Source organism: Podarcis melisellensis (assembly GCF_964234715.1).
Source record: "Podarcis melisellensis genome assembly, chromosome: 16".
In the NCBI taxonomy this organism is placed as follows: Eukaryota; Metazoa; Chordata; class Lepidosauria; order Squamata; family Lacertidae; genus Podarcis; species Podarcis melisellensis.
In genome coordinates this window covers 12,481,155-12,496,052 of record NC_138533.1, presented here as the reverse complement: position 1 = coordinate 12,496,052, position 14,898 = coordinate 12,481,155, and the positions used below count along the sequence as shown (strand labels likewise).

The window sequence follows — 14,898 nt, the reverse complement described above, 5'->3', positions numbered from 1 at the left end:
CTGCCCCAGGAGTGGTTTAACAGTCAATCCCTCTATTCAGGGGACTCTGGGAATTGTAGCTCTGCGAAGGAGATGGGGGTCTCTTAAGAAATCTCAGTACCATTAACAAACTACAGTTTCCGTTATTCTTTGGGGGAAACCTTGACTACTTAAAATGGTGTGACACTGCTGATGGAGGCCTCTATTTCTGGATCGATATATTTTGGGGCCCATGCCAATTTCACACATGTTCCCTCATAAGTCCCTTCCAACCTGTTTCTACATTATTCTGTCCAAAAAAACCCCCACCAAACTACATGAAAAATTGTATTTAAATAGCAATTTGTATTTAAATAGCATTTTATTATTTATTTAAGCACATACTTTATCTCAATATAAACATATTTCAGTGCATTTTATCATTCACTACTCAGTGCATTTTATCATACTTAAATTGTGTCTTTAAGTTCCACTGGACCTAACAGAACTTGCACTCCATTCTCTTGAAACTGAAGTACTGTACCTTGTGTTTTCAGTGTTCCTAAATTCTTAGCTTTGGAGGGCATGGAACAACACCTTTTTTGGTGTTTTTCTCTGCATGCTTTAGCCAAAGTGACCCTAGAAGCCAATCCTCAGCGGCTACAATCATCACAAAGAGTGAGAAGACTTATGTAGCTTTAAAAAAAAAAAAGCCCTTTCATATTGGAGGTGCTAGTACTCTTGGGAACAGGAACCCTGCTGGGATCCTGTTGCAGAAACAGTCATGGGTTTTTGACATCCCGCCCCATAACCCCAGCAGAATACACCTCTGATCTGGAGACAATAGATACCTTTTTTATGTAAACCTACCAACTCCCCTTTGACAGTTCATCCATCTGATGAAACAGTGTCTAAGCCACCAAAGCTCAATGCCGCAATCAATGTGTTAGTCTTTAAGGTGCCACAGGACTCTGCTGTTTATGCTCCCTTCCGCTTCGCTTCAGGCCACTGTATATCAGTTTCGCAGGATGACCTCAGATCTAGAAAGTGAATTATTCCACCACCAGCACCACTGGCACCACCAGCAGCCCTCCCTTCTCCCATGTACTCTCTCCAGTGCCACTCGCAGAAGGCCTGGAATGACTCCCATTATTTTTAACGGCTTTCTTCTCCCATTAAGAAGGGCTCGAAAAACAACCACTTTGAGCAGCCAGGGATTCAAATTAGCACATCCCCACTTAAACAACCTCAATATGTTTTGCTTAAAGGAGGAGCACTGATGGCGGCGCTTAAAGCAAATTTGTGGACGGTCAGGAACAAAAAGTGCCAGACTGGGCAGAGGCAAACATGAGGACATTCTCACTGGATCAGACCAGGGACTTGCTTTGTTCTGTACCTAGTTCCCAATGGTGGCCAGTCAGATGTTTCTCAGAAGCAAAACCTTTCCCCAAGGTGATACAATGCAAACTGTGATGTTTCTCATAATGTATACAGATGGACCGTAATAGAGCTTTGCAGAAGGTCCCAGGTTCAGTTCCCAGTCGCATCTCCAGGTAGGGGTGGGAAAAGATTCCTGCCCAAAATCCTGGAGAGCTACAGCTGGTCAGCTAGATGGGCCAATGGTCTCTTAACTTATTAGTCAGCTTTCTCGGTGGCAGAGCAACTGCTCTCCATTCAGAAAATCACAGGTTCAATCCCAGACATCTCCAAGAAGGCTGGGAAATAACTTGTCGGAAAACCCTGGAGAGCTACAGCCAGTCAGTGTAGACAATATTAGACAAACTAATCATCTGATGCTCAAGCAGTGCCTTCCAATAGAGATATAGCCAATGTTAGTCCTACTCAGAATAGCCCCCTTGAAATGAATAATGAATGGCAATGGGTCTGCTCTGAGTGTTGGATACAACCCTAGTTTTCCATAGACAAGGAGATTCTGGCCGGAGGAGGGAGAGAGGGAACAGTCAAACCTCCATTCCCCTTACATGCATCCTAAAGTTATGTTCTTAAAAAATAAAAGAAAAAAACTTTCAATTGATCCTGAGGGGTATTCCAGTCAGCTCTGCATTTTCAGCAGGCAACTTCCTCCATTCCTACGCTCCCCACCCTGTGAGCAAACTCATTTCTAAGAAACATAAATTTAGAAAAAGGAAGAAAGGAGGGGGAGAAGGAAAGCAGCAGCTAATTTACAAACAACAGGGAATCTCTTGTTGCCCATTCATAATTAATGGAACTCCTGCTTACAACTATTCTTGTGGCAGACACACACACACCCTGTCCAATTTGTGCACAAGGCTGGAAAAAAGAGGCAGGTTTGGCTGTGGACATTGTCTTTCTCTCTGTGTGTCTCTTTTTCACATGACAGCAGGTTGAGAGGCAGGACGGGAGCCTGAAAGGGAATTCTGCATCAGCTCAGGGTGGATTCCCAGATCCCAGCAGCGGCAGGGGACTACAGCAGCTTTCGCCAACGTGGTGCCCTTCAGATGTTTTGGACCACGACTCCCATCAACCCCAGCTAATGTTGACTGGCGTTTATGGGAGTTCTAGTCCAAAACATCTGACGGGCACCGCATTGAGAAAAGTTGTGCTTCCCAAAAGAACAGAGGGAGCTGCCTCGTTCCCCTCCTGAAGCACTTTTTCCTTTCGCCAAAATATGAAAGGTTTCAAAGCACCCCCAGAAGGAAAAACTGTGAGCATCCAGAGCGAGGTGGAGGTTAACAAAACCAGACTGGATACATGTGCCCAACAGTAAGGCACCACAATGGTCTTGCCTAGGATTCCTGGTTGCACACCGCAGCAGGAAAACTAGATGACAGCTTGTAGCTGTGCAAACATGCCCATGACCTTCGCTTTTCTGACTCAAACTCCACCTCCTCAACCATCAAAATTTCTTCTGCTCTTCCGTTCTTCCTCCCTTTCTGGACCTCATGCCCAGAACACATTCCCAGAATGCCCTCTTAGAATTCCCAGGAGGCCCTCTTAGCCTTTTCAAATCCCTCCTTGAAGCCCAGCTGTTCAGTGAGGTCTAGCCCCCACTCCCAAAAGGGGGACCCATCTAGTCCAGCATCCTGTTCTCACGACATGTGCGCGGGATGCCTACAAGCAGGACCTGAGCATAACAGCACACTTCCCGCCCCCGCAGTTTCCAGCAACCGGCATTCAGAAGCATACTGCATCCAACTGTGTAGGCAGAACATAGCCATCAGGGTTAGTAGCCTTATCCTCCATGAATCTGTCTACTCTTTTAGAGTCGTCCAAGTTGGTGGTCATCACTGCCTCTTTTGGGAGCAAATCCTACAGTTTAACTATGAGCTGTTTGTAAAGTCCTTATTTTTGTCGGTCCTGAATCTTTCGGTTGTGTTGGGTGTTTCCTGAGTTCCATTGTTACGAGAAAGGCTGAAAAAAACTGCTCCCTGTTCACTTTATCGACATCATGCACATCCTAGCATAGCCTTCCCCAACCTGGTGCCCTCCAGATGTTGTTGGACTATAACTCCCATCATCCCTGGCCACTGACCATACTGGCTAGGGCTAATGGAAACTGCAATCCAACATCCTGAGGCTAGGGGAGGCTGCCCTCCTGCAACTAAGCCAAAATACATGTAATGGCAATAATTGCAGGTTCTTCCCCTGTTTACCTCTGTCTCTACTTCCTCCTCCTTCCTCTGTAGTCTCCCCTGTGTCTGCTACCAAGATGGTGAGCCCCTTGGGGCAGGGATCTGCCCTCGTATTCTTTGTACAGCACCACATAGATGGGTGGTGCATAATAATAATAATAATAGTAATACTACCAAGATTTCGCCTGCCTTTAGCATGATGACATTTCATCCACAGGTTGCCATCACCTTCCAGTCTCCAGACACATCAAAGAATAACTCTGAGGCAAAGCTGGATTCTGCAGCTGTGGTTCTGCAAGCGTCTGCCATCAGGGATGCCATAGACTGGGGATCAGGGAGTGGGTTGGGGAGAAATTTGATTCCGTTCACATTCAAAGGAGAACCTCCCTAATTCATACTGTCAGAAACAATACAATAACCCAAACAGCCATCCCTCAAAATTCCTAGTTGTCCAAATTTTGCAATGCTGTTCTCCAACCAAGTATTGTATAAAGAAATATATATCTAAAAATGCATGTATCAGTGAAAATAACATACCAAAATATTTGTTGTGCAAAGAAGTGTATATCAGGCAAAACTGCATACAAAAATATGTGTGTTAGGAGAAATTCACACTGTAATCCTACTGAATTTCCATTAAGATTAAAAAATAAATAAATCACAAACTGATGTGGAAATGTATAGAACAAAACTTACAAGAGGAAAAATAAGAAATGGAGAGAAACCGAAATGGCCAGATTTGCCAATTTCTACCACAGCCCCCCAAGCAGGTCTGAGGTCCAGTCTGAGAGTGTGCACTTATGGAACACCTAGAAGGAAAGGAATCATAGGCCGGTGCTGCTGTATAGGCCTGAGGGTCAGACCCCAAATGAGGATCAAGGTTCCACAGCTCTGCCATTGTAGGTTCAGCTGCCAAACTCCCCAGTGAATTCCTGAAAGAGAACTAATTGTCCAGTCAATGCCAGGCAACACAACTCCCAGCTCTCTGCTCTTTCAAATTGCTACCAGCTCAGCAAAGCCGCAGAGGGTTTAGGCCCTCTGTGCCCAGTTTGCTATTTATGCTCGGTGGACCTCAGAGCTGCTGAGCTCATCTACTGCCACCATCATGCCTGCCAATCTGCAATATGTGCATAATACTGGCTCACCTTGCAGGGTTGATGTAAGAAATATTAAAATAATGGGTGTAAAGTGCTTTAGAGAACCCACATGGTGCTCTGGTTAGAGGGTTGAGCTCAAAGAGGGGTGCTGAGCTCAAATCTCTGCTCGGCCCCAATCTCTGACAATTAGCTATTGTGAAGATAAAGCCGGGATAATGTACACTGCTTTGAGCAATTTGGAAAAAAGAGTGAAATAAAATGCAAGGAAATTTACAATTGTAAGCAAACCACACACACAAACACAAGCACCATGAGAAAGTGATGTCACCTCCCCACTCCAAATCTCTAACCTGCCTGTTCAAAGTGGGAATTAAAGTATTCTAGGAGGATGTTGATATCAGAATATCCAAGGCCCAGTGAACATAACAAATGCTGCCATTTCCAGAACACCCGAGCCTCCACCACAGTGTTATGTTGAACCCCACAGAATGCCCCATAGATAGATAGATAGATAGATAGATAGATAGATAGATAGATAGATAGATGATATAGATATAGATATATGCCAACCCCAAACCTTGCCTCAGAATAGATTAGGAGGGTTTTGCAAGGCTATTTAGCAGCGTGCAAGATTCAAAAGAGTAATCAAAGCACCTCTCCATTTCTTTGCTATTAAATGAGAAGAAAGCTCCAATCAGAACATCAAAGGCGAGGAATTAAACTGTCTCTGAGCTTGGCAGAGGAGGAGCAAAATCACACATAACATATGCATGCACACTTTTATTTTTAAACATATATTTCCATATCTAATCTCACAGGAAGGAAGGAATTATGCTCCCTGTTTGTTCTTTGGGCCCCATGCGATGGCCGCTTCTCTGTTCATTAAGCAGATCGCCTTGCAGCTCTGAAATGAACCATTAGCAGATTAATTAATAAGGAAGCACTTTGAAAGTGCTGCTACTTAGACCTATCAAGGATTGGCACCAGGATTCAGTGGGGGGAGATGGAGAAGAGACCATCAGTATGCCTTCTTAACTAGCAAGCAGGAGCAGGGATCACTCATGACAAACTGAGGGCACAGCCAGGTGATTTGTATGAGTGAGTGAAGTTAGATGCCGTTTTTTAAAAACAGATGTCACCTTCAGTTTCCTCATCTCTGGATTTAGGGGTTACTAGGCCCTATAAAAGCAGGCAGGTTCTGGGATCCTGGGGAGAGGTGACTGACAGTCCAAATGGGTCAGAAGCAAGTGCCTAGTCTAAAACATTTACCAGTCAAGTCCCAAGCAGCAATAAGGAAAGAGCAGCAGGGGCTTGAGCAGTGACCCCACACCAGAGGAAAGCTGTTCAGACTGAGAAGCAAGCTGTGAGGCTGGAGCTTTATAGGGGATGCTGCTCAAGGATTGGACGTTGGAAGTCAGCTGACAGAATGCTCAGCAGCCTGGTACTGCAGCCTAGATGGCCCCCTGCAAGCACCAAGTCAGTCTGCCAGCCTTGTCATAGAAACAGCATTGGCATTGGCAGGTGGTAACACGCCTCCCTCGTGAGAGCCCTAGTTTGAGATTTGCTCTGCCCGCTATGAGACATACTGGCTTGAAAATTTTGTCAAGCAGACTCAGGGCCTCAGCATCCACCCTCCTTGCCACCTGCCAGAGCCAGTCTTGGGGCTTGACCTGCGCTAGCAGGTTTACTGCTGGAGTTCACGCACAGCTGACCAATATATATGCACTACTGTGCCAAGCGCCTTGGGCCCCAGCTGCACACTGCAGCAGCAAAACAAGACAGGAGTTCATGGATGTGCCACTGTGGGAGAAAGACAAAGGATGCAGCCTGAGGGTGTTTTTGAGGGATGATGCAAGCAGAGTCTAGTGTTTCCATTATGTGCAACTTCAGAATGATGTCACAACATGACATCATACTTTCCAGCCCCCATAGTCTCCAGGGTCCTCAGACACAGACTGGGGGGGGGGGGGAGCAGCCTTTAAACAGTTGTGTTCAAGGCTAGCCTAGTGAGCAAAGAGGGAGATAAGAAAAGAAGACTCCCATTGTTTGGGAGCTTCATCCAGCTTGGCTTTGATCTTCTGCCAAAGGTTTGCAAGGAAAACAATAAAGAGTAGGTTTATAGTGCAATCCTGTGCATGCCAACTGAGAAGTTCCCTTAACTTACTCCCTGGGGAGTGTGTAGAGCAGGGGTGAGGAACCTCAGACCTGGGGGACAAATGCAGCCCTCTAGGCCTTCCTAGCTGGCCCTCCAAAATCTCCCTGGGCCATCCATCTAATGGGAAATTTACCTTTTTCTTCCCTCCAAAGTTCTTATTTCTTACCAGTTCCCCTTATGCTGCTGGAAGGTAATGCAGACTGAGGTCTTTACATAGGAATGTAGAAAGCTGTCATACTAAATCAGATAACTGGGCCATCAATAGCTCAGTATTATCTGCACTCTGGGGTTTCAGACAGCAGGCATTCACAGCCCTACCAGGAGATGCCGCAGGTTGAACCTGGGACCTTCTACATGCAGAACAGATGCTCCACCACTGAGCCACAGCTCTTCCCAAAACAAGCTGTGAAATTTCAGACAGCCTGCCATTTAAATTTTATTCTTCTGCTCTCCTTCCAGGCTCCAGGTTCAGTTCTACCTCTCCACCCACCAACCCCACTAGCAAGGGGCCAATATATCTGAAATTTAAAAGGCTGGCAACCCTGCCCCTTCTGTGCTCCTCAGCAGCACCAGCTATGCTGGTCCCAGTCACCCATGTCAGTGCAGGAAGCTGCTTCATACCAAGTCAGACCAACAAGTCAGGTCCATCTAGCGCAGGGTTCTCTACACTGATTGGCAGCCATTCTCCAGGGTTTCAGGCAGGGGGCTCTGGAGATGTCAGGGACTGAACCTGGGACCTTCTGTGTGCAAAGCAGATGCTCTGCCACTGAGCTACAACCCTTCCCTCTCCAAAAGGAGACGGGAAGGAAAAGAGGGAAGCAAAAAAAGGAGGGAGGCAGAAAGCAAAAGGGCCTGCAGCTGGGCTAACCAGCTTCCCAATCCTCACAATGAAAGGCAATCTAATGTCTGCAGGGTTTTTAGAAACCGCTTCTCAGTAGCATGGGGTTCTTACAAATTGGCTTGAAGTCTCCCGAGTGCTTGTGCAACGGGAGGTGCAGAGGGCCAGCCTCCGTCGCCCAGCATCTTTGTCCGCAGCAGCAAGGAGCATTTGTGTTATGGAAATGTAAGAGCCGGAAGTCGGGGCTTCCAATTAATTCCCGGAAAAAGAGGGGATTTTTGCAGGCCACCACTGTGCAGTCCTGATCGGAACCCCACCCTCCTTTGTCTTCCAGCCCCACTCTCTCTTTCCTCTCCCCGCCCCTCTCGCAAATTAATCTGAAGGTGGATTTGTGCCATGGCGTGAAAGAAAGGTATCTTGGTGACGGCATCATCTTAGGCTTACGTGAAGCGCCATCCATCAGAGCAGAAATTAAGAGAAATTGTGGGAGCTGAGTTTCTCTCTCTCTCTATTTTGTATGGCAGCTCAAGAGGAAGGGGCAGACTACCTGTGATGCAGAGCAACAGGCAGTCACTGTACCCATTTCAGCCCTGTACCCATTTCCCTTGCCCCACTCCATAACATCTCATTTGGCCTAGACCGCCATGTCCTGCTGCTATGTTTTCCCACTTCTGCCAGTGGCAGACAATGGTGTGGAGCGGGAACTCTACACGGAGATGTCATTTTCAGCAGCAGCTCCACCTTCCACATAATGTGTCAAATCACATGCTCCATGTGCACTTTACATTTAAATCACTATCATACCACTTTAAAATGCCATGGCTTCCCTTGAATATTGGGAACTGCGATTTGATAATGATGCTACAATTCCCAGTGTTCCCTGGAAAGAGGGATTGATGGTCTGGGAATTGACACTGTCCATTTAATATTGCATCTGAGTATTATATGAGTATATGAAATGTACATTCACATAAAGGACATTCTAGTCAGTGTTGTGCTTGCATTCCATATTTGGAGAAGTTGCACCCTGCCTTTCCATTAAAACAACATTCAAGGTTTCTTTATATTCATTTAATTGCAGAAACCAATTTAGGTTTCGCATGTGAAAATGCCCTATAGGGGGAATATGTACTCTGGAATCTAAATAGCACCAACCACGTGAAATAAAGCATGGGGCCTCAAATCCTCTACAGCAGCTGTTTTCAGACTTGGCTTTAGTGTTCCTCAGAACAGTGGCAGACTTTGGGCTCTTAAATTTCAGCAGCACCCTGTGCAATGCTAAAATTTGCTGTCCCCCCCCCACCTCTTGCAGGGATTCCACATCATAGCTGCGGTGCCTCCTGCGGTGCTGGCACCCAGTGCAGCTGACCCAGCCGTGCTAACCTAAAATCACCTCTGCTCAGGTTTATCAGGTTGCCTTCAGATTCAGGTGCATACAAAAAAAAATTAGGCTTGTGCAATTTAAAGTGGATTAAAGCACTCTGGAGCCACAAATCCACCTAAAAACAACATGACTTTGCATTTTGGAAAGTGATTGGGAAATGCATTAAAAAGTGTGGGATGAACAACCGATAAAATATCACGCAAGCAACTCAAGATTAATGTTCCCTGTTGTGTAACCTACCCACAAACAAATCAGAGCGACTGCTCAATAAACACCAGACATGGTCTAACCTCCAAGTAAGCTTCATGCAAGAAAATCAGGATGCATTCTCAGGAAACAGGTTGTCTTGGGGATTCATCACTGAGAAGTAAGGGAAGTGAGAAATATAAAGGCACCAAGATTCCCTGGCAGACGGTTTGCTTGCACTTCCCAGTTTTCCCTTGGAGTACACAGGTGAAAAGAGGCATTGGTGGAATTCTGCCACATTCAGTTCACACAAAGCAATGAGTGATGCCAACAGGCCTGGCTGGTGCCTGATGTGATCTCTGTGCCCTAGAACAGATCCCAGAATACTTCGCACTGTGCAGTGGTTCTGTGGCAAACAAAGGTCAGGTCTATCCTACTCACTTCTATGCTCTGGGCATGAGCACCATTGATCACTGATATGAATTATTGGGACCAGTTACTATATATTCAAGAAAGTTGTTTCTTTGCTATGCATTTGGACACCTCTTAAGATATGGTAACCAAATTTTACAGAATAGTTCCTGAGATCAAATAAAAGGTTTCCATCTATGTATATAAAATTATAATTATTTTAAGTATTGTGCTATTTTAGATTTTATGTACATTTCTGTCTTATGGTTTTTGCCTTTATTCTAAACAATCCACCCAGGTTATTGAGGTAGTATAGAACCATTTTTTAATTTATATATTTTAAATCTATATAAAGTAAGAGTTTGGGGGAGGGAAGGAAAAATTAAAATGGTGATTGTTGGTATATGCACAACAATTTTACAACCTTTTTTTTAAAAAAAAGTTAGTTAAAACAGAGGGTGGGACTACACATTTAGCAGAAGGAGATGGGTAGATACTGTACCACCTCTAGACATATCACTTTTGAATGATCTACAGTGTTGAGACACACACAACTCTCTGTAAATAAAAAATAAGCACATCGCATGGAAAGGCTCTTGCCCAGAACTTCTGCCCGCTGTGTTGCCTTTCCACTTACAGAGTTTTTAAACACAGAGAACTGTTCAATACTGTGACACTCCCCAACTCCCTGCTATCCAAAGTGGTTCAGCCAGTGCTACCTGAACTCAGCAGGCTACCACCTCCTCATTCTGCCGCATGGGTAACCTGGACCTAAAAATAATATTAAAAATAAGAATGATGTGGACCCTGGACCCTAAAGGCAGAGTGTTGAAAAACAAATGCCCTGCTAAAGCCTAGAGTTGGTGTATGTGCGTGTGGAGTAAAGCAGCCCTTGCCGTGCCCTTTGCAGCTCAGCGGTCTGAGCATTTGCCAGTCAGTGCCTGCCTTTGATCCGTCTGGCTCGGCAGGGCTGCATGCAGACACCACAGCATGCAAGGTTCTGTTGGGCAATGGGTAGCAGCTCCCCTGCTTTTGCAGCCTTCTCCTGCTTTTGCAGACTTTAATGGCCATCTCAAATGACTTTTTTGCAGGTTTTAGAAGCTGCTGTCTGGTCCTGCGGCCTTTGCCTCGCCAACCTGATTCCATCAGCATTTTGCCGTCGCTGGGAGGATGCACTCCACTGCCAGATCATAGAAGGAATACTTTGATGATTTGGAGTCCCACCTGTCCTTTTTTGTGGGGGTGAAAATAACCTTTATTCTCAGCATAACAAATCAGCCCCCTCCACCTGCCTGTGACAAGTCAGCTCTGCGGGTCAACCAGGCTGGTGGCCACTGCTTGCTCCCCCGTCTTTGCCCAGCTCTAAAGAAGCATCCCTCTGAGATCTGCTTGAGAATTGCTGGATGTAAGTTTTGGAGAAAGCAGGGAAAAGGAGGGAAGAAAGCTTAAGCGGTGGGTCTGGGAAAGGCTAAACCAGAACTCTTTTTCGAACCACGCTATCCCAAATGTTCAAATTCAAGGGAAGACACCGATTCACCATTATGATGGGATCTCAAATTGGCACCAGCTCAGACCACCGGATCTGAAGGCGAATAAGCAAAGGAAGAGAAAAGCAGGTGGAAGAACTGTTGGGGAGCAGGAAAGCGTTCCCTTTCCCGCAAAAGGGCATTTTCCCGAGCCACTTTGGCGTGGCCTATGGTGGGCCCGAAGGCGTCCTTGGAATTTATCTGTACACTGAGAGGAGCAAAGGAGAGGAGACTGGCAGGCAACCCACAGCATGTAAAACAGCTCCTTTCAACTAGCAAGTGGTCTTGAAGCCTTCAGGAAGGTCGATGGGAAAAAGAGGAGGAGGAAATCAACGTTAAAAGGCAAGATCCGAGAACCCTAACCTCCGCCGGCCACTTCTCTGAATCTAAGAGACAGGTAAAGATTATTCATTGAAACACTGAACTCACAGCTGTGCCCTAAACCAGTGTGCTGGTCTTCCATCAGCTGTTGCAAAGCTCTGTGAATCTAATCCATCCTTTAAATAAAGGCAGACAGCACTGAATGGGAAATGGAAGGATAGCCATTCTGGAAAGAGCTGAGAAAAAAACAAGAGCTAAAGTAGGCTGAATAGGAAGCAAAGGCAGCAGGCGAGAGATCGCTAAGTTCCGATTGCAGCTCTTGGAGAGAAAGAGGAGTTATGGCAGGGATTAGGAGCCTGTGGTCCTCCAGATGTTACTGGACTCCAACTCCCATCAGCCTTAGCCAGCAATCAAGGATGATGGGAACTGTAGTCCACTTACAGCTTCCCCAATCCGTTGTAGGGATGGGAAAGAAATTTGATTTTGTTAGCGTTTAGAGGCAAATCTATCTAATGTGCACATCCAAGTCAATACACAAATTGAGATGCTGCCATTCTCTGCAATTCGCACTTTGAAATTTGCAATGCAGTTCTCCAGTCAAGGAATGTGTTTAAAATGCACAGACCAGGGTAGAATGTGCATAGTAATGCTTATATTAGTGAAAACACCATATACAAACACATTCTATTGGGGGGAATCGCTTTGAAAAGATCTATGTACATAGGTAAAACTGCATGCATTTTTTTTCAAAGTTATGATACATTTGCAATAAAATGCCAATAAATTATAAAGGACTTTTTAAAAAATTGCATACTGATGTGGAAAACTGAAGACTGGAAAAATGAGAAATTGAGAAAAACTGAAACTGATAGATTTGCCCATCTCTATCCCTAAATTACAGCAAATGATAATTACAGAAGCGCTTCTAGGTTCTGTAGCACAGCACCACTGTGTACTACCCGTGGACTCCAGAAGGAAGGCTTTAATGAGACTGGCCCATTTCATGCTGCAAGTACACTACAGAACTGCATGTATGAAGGTTACCGCCAAGCTGGTTGCAGTTGGGAACTAAGCATATAAAGTAGCTTAGTTAGTAGAGCATGAGACTCTTAATCTCAGGGTTATGGTTTAAGCCCTACGTTGGGCAAGAGACTTCTGTATTGCAGGGGTTGGACTTGACAACCCTCAAGGTCCCTTGCAACTCTACAATTGTGATTCTATGATTCCATGAAATAATGTGCCAGAGCAAAGGCAAGATGTGTAGCCTTGCCACCATGGTTTACTGTGACGGTGGAGATGGCTCACACTTTACTGCTTTCCTCAGAAAAGTTCCAGACCTTGATCCTTGATTTAGTGTTGCATTCTGAACCAGAGGCCATGGTTCAAGAAGCTAAGAACAAACCTTGGCCTTACTTTATGGAGTTTTGGAGCAAAACAAACCACAATCCCTGGTCCAGACATAACACTAAAACATCGATTGTGGATTATTGTTCCTTTACACAGTAAGGGGAAAGCAAAGCAGGCCACCTGTGTCTTCACAGTAAACTATGAGTGCACTGTGATGTGCAACTGCAGCCACTGTGTGAAAGGCAGCCACCCATCACACTTCCTTGGCTCACCTGCCCATCCCTTAAGAACATAATAATGGAATAAAACGTCTGCTGGATCAGGCCAGTTCAGTATCCTGTTTCTCAAAACAGCCAACTAGATTTATTAATTTATTTACTTACAGCATTTATGTGGCTTACATTTCTAAGATGGGTCACTCCCTGGCCTCAGGGTCACAATAAAAAAAGACATGACACATGAGGAAAAGGAAATAGGGGAGGGAGAAGGAAAAAGCAAACCCAAGTACAAATTCTTCAAGTTACAGTCCCCCTCGCAGACCTAAAATTCCCAGAGTTCCCTGGAAATAGGGATTTATTGTCAAACCACTCAGGGTTGCTGGAAATTGTAATTCTCTGAGGTGTAAATGACAATGCCCAGAATGCTCTGTTGCCCTAGGGCGACAAATCCACTTTCAAAAACAAATAACTTTTTGCAGAAATGGCATTGCAAAGTGTGGGGTGAACAAATAACTAACGGGAACACCCCACAAACAGATCAAAAGGAATGTTCCTTGTCACATAACCACCCTGCAAACAAAGCAAAAGGAATGTTCAGTAAAGACCAGACATAAGCTAACCTCTGCAAAAAAAACTTTCTGCAAGCAAATCAAAATGAATGCTCAATAAACAGGTTGTCTGGTGGAGCCCCAAGCCACTACCTAATATTACATGAAGCTCTGCTCTACTTGCCCTATTAATTTACTCCCAACCCAACACTGATTTTGTACTAGCAGGATGTTTGTTTGTTTTTTTAAAAAAGATATACTTCTTGGAGAACAAAACTGTCCTACAATCTGTTATCAACAGATCAAAACAGACTTCAGAGCAAAAGCTTCTCTCTCTCTCTCTCTCTCTCTCTCTCTCTCTCTCTCTCTCTCTCACACACACACACACACACACAGAGAGAGAGAGAGAGAGAGAGAGAGAGAGAGAGAGAGAGAGAGAGAGATTGGCAGGCTGTGTACTACATGGTGCCTTAGTGATCATGTGTGTGCATTTACATGCATGTGTCTTAGAGACACAAAATACAAGCAACTCCAGGATTGCAGCTGAATCCTGAAAACAACACTTAGCAAATCACTAACAAAATTTCAATAAGGCATCCACTAAAAGAGAAAAATGGGGGCAAAATAAGAACAATTGCATACCAGCTTTGACACACAACCACTCCAAGCCGCCTACACCGTCAGGTAAGAAACCGGGAACATACGAAGCTGCTTATACTGAGCCAGTCCATTGGCCCAACTAGCTTAGTATTGTCCACACCTACTGGCAGCCACTCTCCAGGGTATCCAACAAGCAGTCTCTCCCAGCCAGACCTGGAGATGCCAGAGACTGAACCTCAGATCTTCTACATTCAAAGCAGATGCTCTAAGCTATAGCCCTTCCCATGGAGCCTACAACCAAGAGACCAGCCAAGGCAGCTCTTTGCAACCTCATCGGCGGATTTTCCGCCAGCGACAGGCTCTGCCCTCCTGCTGGATTTATCTGCTTTCATAATCAATAACAATTACCCCATCCAGAGGGAATCTTTCGTGGCCGTGGGGCTTACAACAAAGCCATTAATGCCTTGACAAGTCAGGCATTTAGGGCTTCATCCGGATAGGTCCTGGCATCAGCCCCCTCCCACCCCCGCTCTCAGAGGCCACAGTGGGAACAGAGGGCCTGTCAATGCCACACCGTGAGTAATGCTCAAGGGCTCAAAGCACCAATAAATCAAAGGCTTATTAATCTCTCAGCCTCATTTTCGGGCGTTGTAATGAATCGGCTGCTAGTGCGTCTGATCCGCCCCCTGCCCCCT

General features: G+C 45.4%; 2 protein-coding genes across 4 annotated transcripts in view; one reads left to right on the top strand and one right to left on the bottom strand.

The window, feature by feature from the left end:
• MACROD1 (mono-ADP ribosylhydrolase 1) overlaps nucleotides 1–14,898 on the bottom strand; it is a 320,217-nt gene that overhangs the window by 219,261 nt on the left and 86,058 nt on the right. The window lies entirely within an intron of this gene.
• The window catches only part of FLRT1 (fibronectin leucine rich transmembrane protein 1), a 163,456-nt gene that overhangs the window by 108,592 nt on the left and 39,966 nt on the right, over nucleotides 1–14,898 (top strand). Inside the window, exon 2 of one of the 2 annotated variants that reach the window (XM_081891502.1) lies at nucleotides 10,735–11,566. The exons of the other annotated variant lie outside the window; for it this stretch is intronic. The gene's annotated coding sequence lies outside the window, so the exon portion shown is untranslated. The remainder of the gene's footprint in view (nucleotides 1–10,734; nucleotides 11,567–14,898) is intronic. 2 annotated transcript variants of the gene reach the window in all.